At 29.1% G+C, this 8,168-nt stretch overlaps 1 long non-coding RNA gene across 1 annotated transcript; it reads left to right on the top strand.

Moving 5' to 3' along the window:
* Nucleotides 1-414: 414 nt before the first annotated feature.
* LOC134697771 (uncharacterized) lies at nucleotides 415-5,327 on the top strand. The gene is made up of 8 exons (XR_010103119.1): nucleotides 415-434; nucleotides 1,130-1,165; nucleotides 1,943-1,978; nucleotides 2,160-2,195; nucleotides 3,151-3,177; nucleotides 4,044-4,061; nucleotides 4,700-4,726; nucleotides 5,282-5,327. It is a non-coding gene; the product is annotated as an uncharacterized LOC134697771 (long non-coding RNA).
* The last annotated feature ends 2,841 nt before the right edge of the window (nucleotides 5,328-8,168 follow it).

Below are 8,168 nucleotides of genomic sequence, written 5' to 3'. Positions count from 1 at the left end.
ATTGTAAATAGTAACTGTTTAATCTCTCAGTAATAACGTACATCAACAAAACCTAAGAATGTATCATATCAGTCTGGTGAAAACTAAATAGATTTTTCTTTTTTTCAGGAGCTAAAGGAATTCCGGGTAATTTTCTTAATTTATTTACATGGACATAAGTGGTGTCAATTTTCATGTTCAAAGACAGTAATTGCACCATTAATCGAAAAATTACAATTGATATTTGATATTTGACAACTGACAAATCTTTATATTGATTATTGAAAAGTTAACTATTTTCTTTATAATAGAACATGATTAAAGCGTTCAGATGATTTTAACAGAATTATTTTTCTATAGTCAATGGAACACAATGTAGTGGTTTGTACAACCTTGTTATATTTTTAAATATAGATTTATTTTAACAGGAAAAGAAGGCAGGAAAGGATTTGTTGGTAAGTTCGTTATAAACATATCAAATTATTTTGTTTACATTTTGATATGTTCTACAACTTAAGTTCAAATTACAGTAATTGACCTGTGTCACATAGTTCAAAATCTGCCACTTTGATCAATTGACTTACAACGAGTTATATTACTTTAATCATTACTTGTTAGAGATAAGATGACTTAAAAACAACCTACAAGCAGTCACAACAATAGAAAACGTATTACATTTTTGATCAATCATCGAACTTTTTATTTGAAATTATCATTATCAAAAATACATCAATCGAAAAAGATGTAACACAAGAAAGTATTGTGCTTTGTTATTTGTGTCGATCCGATGCGACAAGCCTGATTTTTGACAATTCGATCATTGTTTTAGCTGTTACATCACAATCTCAAGAAATTGCAGGATTTGGCGTTAAAATTCATTTCAAACCCAGTCATATTAAAAATGAAAACTAAATATGACTATCCTACATTGTAAGTTATGATGTTGAACAGCATAAGCTAAAGCGTTTTGATGTGTCTATTACTTATTATTCGTTTTTTTATTTGTACATCCAAAAAAAATAAAAATGGGAAAAAGAAAAACAAAACAAATAGAAACATACAGATTTACTTTAGTTTCAATCGAACGCCTTTCAAAATATATTTATAGAACCCACTATTTGTACTTATAAGTTTATCTTTATAATCTTAGGATTGAAAGGCGGGATGGGAGACAGAGGAAATACTGGTAAGTAAACAGTTTAGATATATACCTTTGGTGACCTTCAACATTAACTCAATACAATAATAAAGATTGGGTCCTCATTTTTCAAGTATTATCTAATCCGATCAATCGAACATGAGTGTATATCAAGACATGGTACTTGATAATTTGGAATGTTTCTTAAGGATGTTCGCTTGTCATGTTTTTAGGATTTTTGTCACATTTTAGGAATCCTCCATTTTAATAAAATTTGCCCATTGACCCTCATTTTTTTTTTAAATCTTTCACATGACTGTACAATGATTAGTCATCTGTAAAAGTCTTATAAAATTTTAATTATAATTAATAGTTTTTGAGAACTTAAACTTGTCAAAAATAAAGCTAAGAAAAGTCAAGAAAGAATATTTCCCCACCAAAATGTAATGGCTAATATCTCGCAAACAAGCACATTGACTTATATATTATTTTTTGCTCGCTCTTTTGATTCCTTAATTGATCCTCTATCAATATAAACTAGTGTTATGAAAAATTGATTATTTTGAAACTGAGATACGAACTCCATTAAGAAAAAAAAACCCCATCACTCTGTCAATAGTTCTACAACATTAAAGGGATACTTACATTTGGTAACGGATTTTTTTTGTCTTAACGAAACTTATACGAGGTGTAAAAACCATTATGATTTCCGTTATGCAAAGTATGTTTCAGAATAAAAAAGTCATCAAAGGTTTTTTTAATTTGAGAAACTTTAAACTTCACCGAGTACGCAAAATGAGGTACATCATATTTTCTTTCTTTCAGGACCAATTGGATCAACAGGACAGATGGGCATGAAAGGTACGCATTTGTTTTGTAATACTTGAGATTTTATTTGCTTTTAAACCTTCATTCATTCATATTAGTTAAACACATATAAGGAACTTTGGTAGATTTCAGAATTTAAAAAAACCACGATATTATCATATATATCATGTATATTCTTCGATGATTTTGATCCATATTATCTTTCTAATTCTAGGATCGAAAGGAAACAAAGGAAACCAAGGAAATGCCGGTAAGCCATTTATTTACAACAATTGACCGTTTCAGAATATAATGCACTCTGGTTAACATTTTCAAACGCGTACACCAACACGATGTGATTGGTTAAAAACGTTCTTAACAATTGAAATTCAACCATTGACGTAACGTTTTTTTTTTTATTTTTGCGTACGAACAATGAGATTACCCATAGTCTTTCAGATTATGAAGAGGCGAATTGAGTGTCACTGATGGGTCGTTTGTTGACGAAACGCTATTTTTTATGAAACAAATATGCAAACATGTTGGTAAAGAGATAATTTTTGAATATTTTGTGTAGGTGGTCAATCTATTTAGAAATAAGTATTTACATTCAAATTGATAATTTGGGAACAGGCTTGAAATAAAAAGTAAAATCACAAGAATCCTGAACTAAGAGAAACAATTTAAAACGAAAGTCTCTAATCAAATGGCAAAATCAACACCTCAAACACATCAAACGAACGATAGCAACTGTCATATTACTGACGTGTTAAAGGCATTCTCTGATGTAGAAAATGGTGGATTAATCCTGGTTTTAAAGTAAGCTAAAACCATTACTATATAATACAGCTAAAAGGTTAAACAAATATGTTTCTTTACCTTCTAAAGATTTTATTAGTTGAGTTATTCTTAATTTATTATGGAATCTGATTTGAATAAATACATATAACAACGGTCTCCGAAACCGATATCAGCTTGTTGACGTGTTTATCTCAGATGAACGAAATAAAAGATACATTTATGACATACCTTTTTTTTTTACCATACTGATATTAAGATGAAGAGTACAAAATCGGTTTAATTATTGTATTCTTTAATTAAAGTAAGACAGCAGAGATTATATAATCCAGAAGAAAATACAATAATTTGGTTTAAAACGAATGAATTTCTGATATGAGTTTCTCCAAAAGACAATGCATTTTGACCTATCTTTTTTCATATTTCAGGACAGCAAGGAAACAGGGGAGACAGAGGTGAGTGAAGCGAAGTAAAACAGTAAAACTATGTGTTAAAAGGTTAAATAAAACTGCCAACATACATACGTTTCAAACAGAATAGTAATTACAGCTATTGTGTCTCGACTTACACAATGTGAGTTCGTTTAAAAAAATGAATCGGCTGAAGCTTAAGTTTGATAAGGCTAGGTAAAAAATCTCAGCCATATTCTATTTAAATTATTCGGGAAATCAACGGAACATGCTAACATACTCTTACATTCTAATGAAGCAAAACTTGAGATTGTCTAAAAATAAAATCTTCTCAATGTACATGATCCCTTGACACCATTTGCGAGTATGGTCTTAAGGAAACGATGATAGTCCGTCGGAAGGTGACGATAAATGGCTGACCCGTGTTAAGAGAGTGCCATATCTCTTGCACGTTAAAGACACCCTTGTAGATTTCGAAAAAGAGTAGGCTAATGCCGCTACAAGGCAGCACTCGCACCCGCAAAGTGGAAAGGGATTAATATAAGTTGCAAAACTTGTTTCCCATTCCACTATAAATAAATATGTTTAAACTAAACTAAATGATTTTTAACTTCAAATAGATTTAAATACATTGAGTGATGATCGTTAAATCTGTGTTATTCTCATTCATGATATTAAAAAAAAAAGATTTAAATTATCTCCTTTTGAGAAAACTATTTCTTGAAATGATTTTTTAATATTTGTCTCGCATAGTAAAATGTCTTCTCTTAACCAAGGTAACTTTGTTCGAAATAAGTTCAAAATACTGAGGAAAAAAATCACAAAACCATAAGATAATGTCAGGTTAGTGTGATGACCAATGGACATAATCATTTAAATATAATCATTGCATGTTATTTTCTCTTTTTCAGGACTTCAAGGACCACATGGTAAGTGTTATAACTTAATAACGTGTACATGACAATTGTCTATTGTTCAGTTTTAGAAAACAGATGTATTTAATATGCAGATGATCTAATACGAAATTGGGATATAAATTAGAAATAACATAATTAGGAGTTTCAAATGCCAACGTTATATCTAATGGGAGGTGATTGTCCATTGCACATTCTCTGCAACTTAGTATACTGTATGTGTAGCTTTAGTCAAATATATAGCATGGTACTTGTTGGGCGATACTAACATTTGCAACGATTTTTTAGATTACGCCTGTCAATATTGATTCCCAATATAAACACAAACGGGACGAAAGAAACTCTCCCTAAAGCATTCGTTAATGTATGTGTACATATTCGAACAGAGATAAAAAAAAAAATAAGAAGAACAAAACTACAACACGTTTCTAACGTGACCAAAAACCTTTGTTGACAGTTTAATTTGTAATTTCAGATACACATGATATTGTTAAACATCCAGCATATATATTATTAACTGATCAATGCATATATATTTAGTATATAAACGCAAACCAAAATAGCCTACTTTATGAAATAGGATAATTTCACTGCAATTAATTTCTAAACTACTAATTTACAATTTATCATAAAATATACGTTTTCATTAACAGGAAAAGACGGTGCAGATGGAAAGGATGGTAAATTTTGTTTTATAAAAATGTGAAATGTTTTGTTTAAATGCATTGAATATTTTCGCTTTTTAATACTTCAATTAGAAACGAAAATGTAGATTCAAAACCTTAACTAAATCATGATTATGAGGTTTTGCAACAATGAAGATTTGAAGCGATGTAGAAAATGTATTTTGTTTTAGGTAATACCAAATAATACAAAATATTCCTCGAATTTCAGTATTTTTGAGATTTTACTTCTTTTTTTTTTTTAAGTACGACTGTAATGTTTTGAAAATAACGCATTATAAACGTGCAGAACTCAAGCACTGGTATTGGAACAATGTTAATAAAAGCTTATCTGGAACGATCAGAATAAATAGAATCAGTACTTTTTGAGGTTATTTTGATGTTTTGCACTTTGTAATGTTATCTTTATTGATGTACCTATAACACGTATAAGTATCTTGGAGTTAAAACAATCTGAAGTTAAACTTGCACATACAAATATAGGTTTAATTATAGCATGTTAAACTAAATAAAAGAAGTAATACTTACTAACTATATTTAACTTACATTCAGGATCGACAGGAGATAAAGGCGACAGAGGAAATACAGGTAAAGCGAAACAATTTATAGCAATTTCAGCCTTATAAATCAGTATTTTGGTAGATGACGCTCAATTTGTACGTCTAAATTCGTCTAGTCGTTTATGTTATTATTTTTTTTTTCAAATCTCTGTTCTTTGTCTTTTAATCCTTTGTTTGTTTTTTTTGCTATGAATTTTTCAGTTTGTTTTCAACGTCTGAAATTGCATATCCATTTGTTATCTTTCGCATTTCTTTTTCAGTTTATTCAGATTAAGCAAGATTTATTGTATAATACCTTTTTATCAATTGGTATATTTTTGTGTTTTTAATATAATGGAATTGTATGCGATTTTCATACTGATTAGATGTTTAGCTAGCTATAAAACAAGCTTCAATCTAGTATGTTCTATATACAAAAATGTCATTGCTAAGTCAGTAATATGACAGTTGTTATCTTTTCGTCTTATGTATTTGAGCTTGTCATTCCCTTTTTAATTTCCTCGGAGGTCAGTATTTTAGTGATTTTACTTTTCATAAGATACACCTTTTAAATATTCAATTGTTCTTTTTTTTTATAGGAAGAGAGAGTAAGTACTATACCATAAATATTGTGTTATAAATGTTATTCAAAGCCATAGAAAAACGCAAAATATTGTTAGTGTAGGTAAAAGCAAATCAAGAACGTTACACAAATATCTTCTATACTAGTCAACAAAAGAAACGATACAAGACTTTTTTTCAAATTAAAGATAAAGTTTTCCGTTCATTGGACCAATATTGAAGGAGGTAATACTAAAAATCATTATGGAAATATAGATCCGTTAAAAAAAATTGTTTTTGCTTTCGTGACGTTTTAAAAACAGAAGTTCCAACTAATGATGCCCATCTCTCATTTAAAGGTAAAGACAGTGTTTTCCATCAATTTGTTTTTAAAAATCATCCAGTTTCTTCGTTTATTTGTTAAGCAAAGTTCGGCCCCACGAGAAATCGTTAAAATGTACACATTATCAACTGATTTACCATAGACAGTATGTGTAGAGCGATATTCAGAAAGCGGTAACAATCTTAAAAAACTAATCCGAAAGGTTCGAAATTTATTGTGTGTTGTTTTCATATCTAAAGCATTGATTTGAGACGAAAATAAAATATTTTTTTTTTGCATTTTTTGAGATTTCAAAAAAACCTCTTTTCCCCAAAATTTGAAAAAAAACAATATTTTAACCCATTATTTACAACATGAACATAACTTGATTGGCATATTGAATATTTTCACACAAATTTGAAATTTTAATTAGTACTGAGAAAATTATGTGTCGATTTTTTATTCAACTTCCGCTGATTTGCACCCTATGATCGTTTACACGGAATTTAGATACTTCCCGACAAGTTTTGATTTTCATTATCACATGTGCATACATTGCAAATGATTTTTTTTTTAAATAGTGTATCTCATTTTGTTTTATGTTTAATACTTTTTGATAAATTTTATTTTAAAGTCGTGTATCGTTTCTTTTGTTGACTAGTATATATCGTTTTATTTGCAAATACAATTTACTCAAATCCATACATTGAATTTAAAATACATACATATTAAATGTTTCTGTCCTTAATTTTCTCGAAACTTGTTTGTTGACATTATACAAAATCATGTTAACAAATGACTGTTTTTAACATCTTTACTTCACAGTTGCCTGACCTAAAACACGATCTGGTAAATTTGTAATTAGTTATTCTTTAAATTGTTAATCACTCCCATCATATTTTAATATAACAAATTATTTGAGCACATGTACAATCACTCAAATAATATGAATAAATAGATCAGGATTCAATCCTTTATTTTCCGTTAATTACTTTTTTTATTATCTTTTCAGAGACATATAATATCCGTGTTCGTTTATACGGGAATAAAGAAATGAAAGTTGATGAAATTGGTAAACATTTTATTAGTTTATTAATGTAATAAGCGCTATGTCGATTCACTTTTTTTCGTGAGACCAAATTTTCGTCGATAGATTATTTCTTGGTTTTGGCAAAGTATGAGTCTAGTCTTTGGGGAAATTGGTAATTCGTTGAACATGTAGTCTCGTGGTTCCCCCTGTACTCACGAATTCCACGAAAAATTGTATACAACGAATAATAATGAATTCACATTTAGCTTAGTTGCCGTTCTTTATTCTTTGAAAAACATTACTCAATGATTTTCTATTGGCTTTTAACTCTCTTTCTGCTTTTGTGTACCGAAGTTTAAGTTTAAGTTTTTGATTTGTGTGTCATACTTATCTAATATTTGTAATTTGCAATTGAATTTTACTGTTTTTGCAAATTCAGTAACCTAAAAAATGTATGCCTTTTTTCTCTACTTATAATTGTTTTTTATATTTCATGTTATAGCTTCCTGTACCTATAGTCAAAGATACTTCACTGATCTTTGGTTGCTATTGGTCTTTATTATTAAGTTAAAATTGCTGTAGGTACCGGATATTTTAAATAAACCAGAAACGCTGTATGTTACCTTTAAAACATAATATATTCTGTTTCTGGAAGTGTCTTATATGTTGTGCTTTGTGAAGAATTGCTTGTCTTTGTTTTTACTTTTGAGCTATGACGGTGTCAGTTTGTAGTTTATCTTTGAATATGAACGTCCCTCTGCTATCGTTCGCCCCTCTCTTATTTTAACAAATATAACACTTGCTTCATATTGTTTCAACTATTTAAATGTACATTTTGAGTTAATTATCGTCATTAAGAACTGATTGACTTTTTTATTTTAGGAAAAAAGAAAAAGTAAAGAGCTGTAAGAGATTACGCTTACCATTCTATGAACATCCAAGGAAGTTAAATGGATATTTTTACTACTATTTCTAGTAAATTATTTA

The sequence above is a fragment of the Mytilus trossulus genome, chromosome 14 (assembly GCF_036588685.1).
Source record: "Mytilus trossulus isolate FHL-02 chromosome 14, PNRI_Mtr1.1.1.hap1, whole genome shotgun sequence".
Classification (NCBI taxonomy): Eukaryota; Metazoa; Mollusca; class Bivalvia; order Mytilida; family Mytilidae; genus Mytilus; species Mytilus trossulus.
Note: the sequence above shows the minus strand (reverse complement) of the source record. Positions and strands in the feature narration are given on the sequence as shown.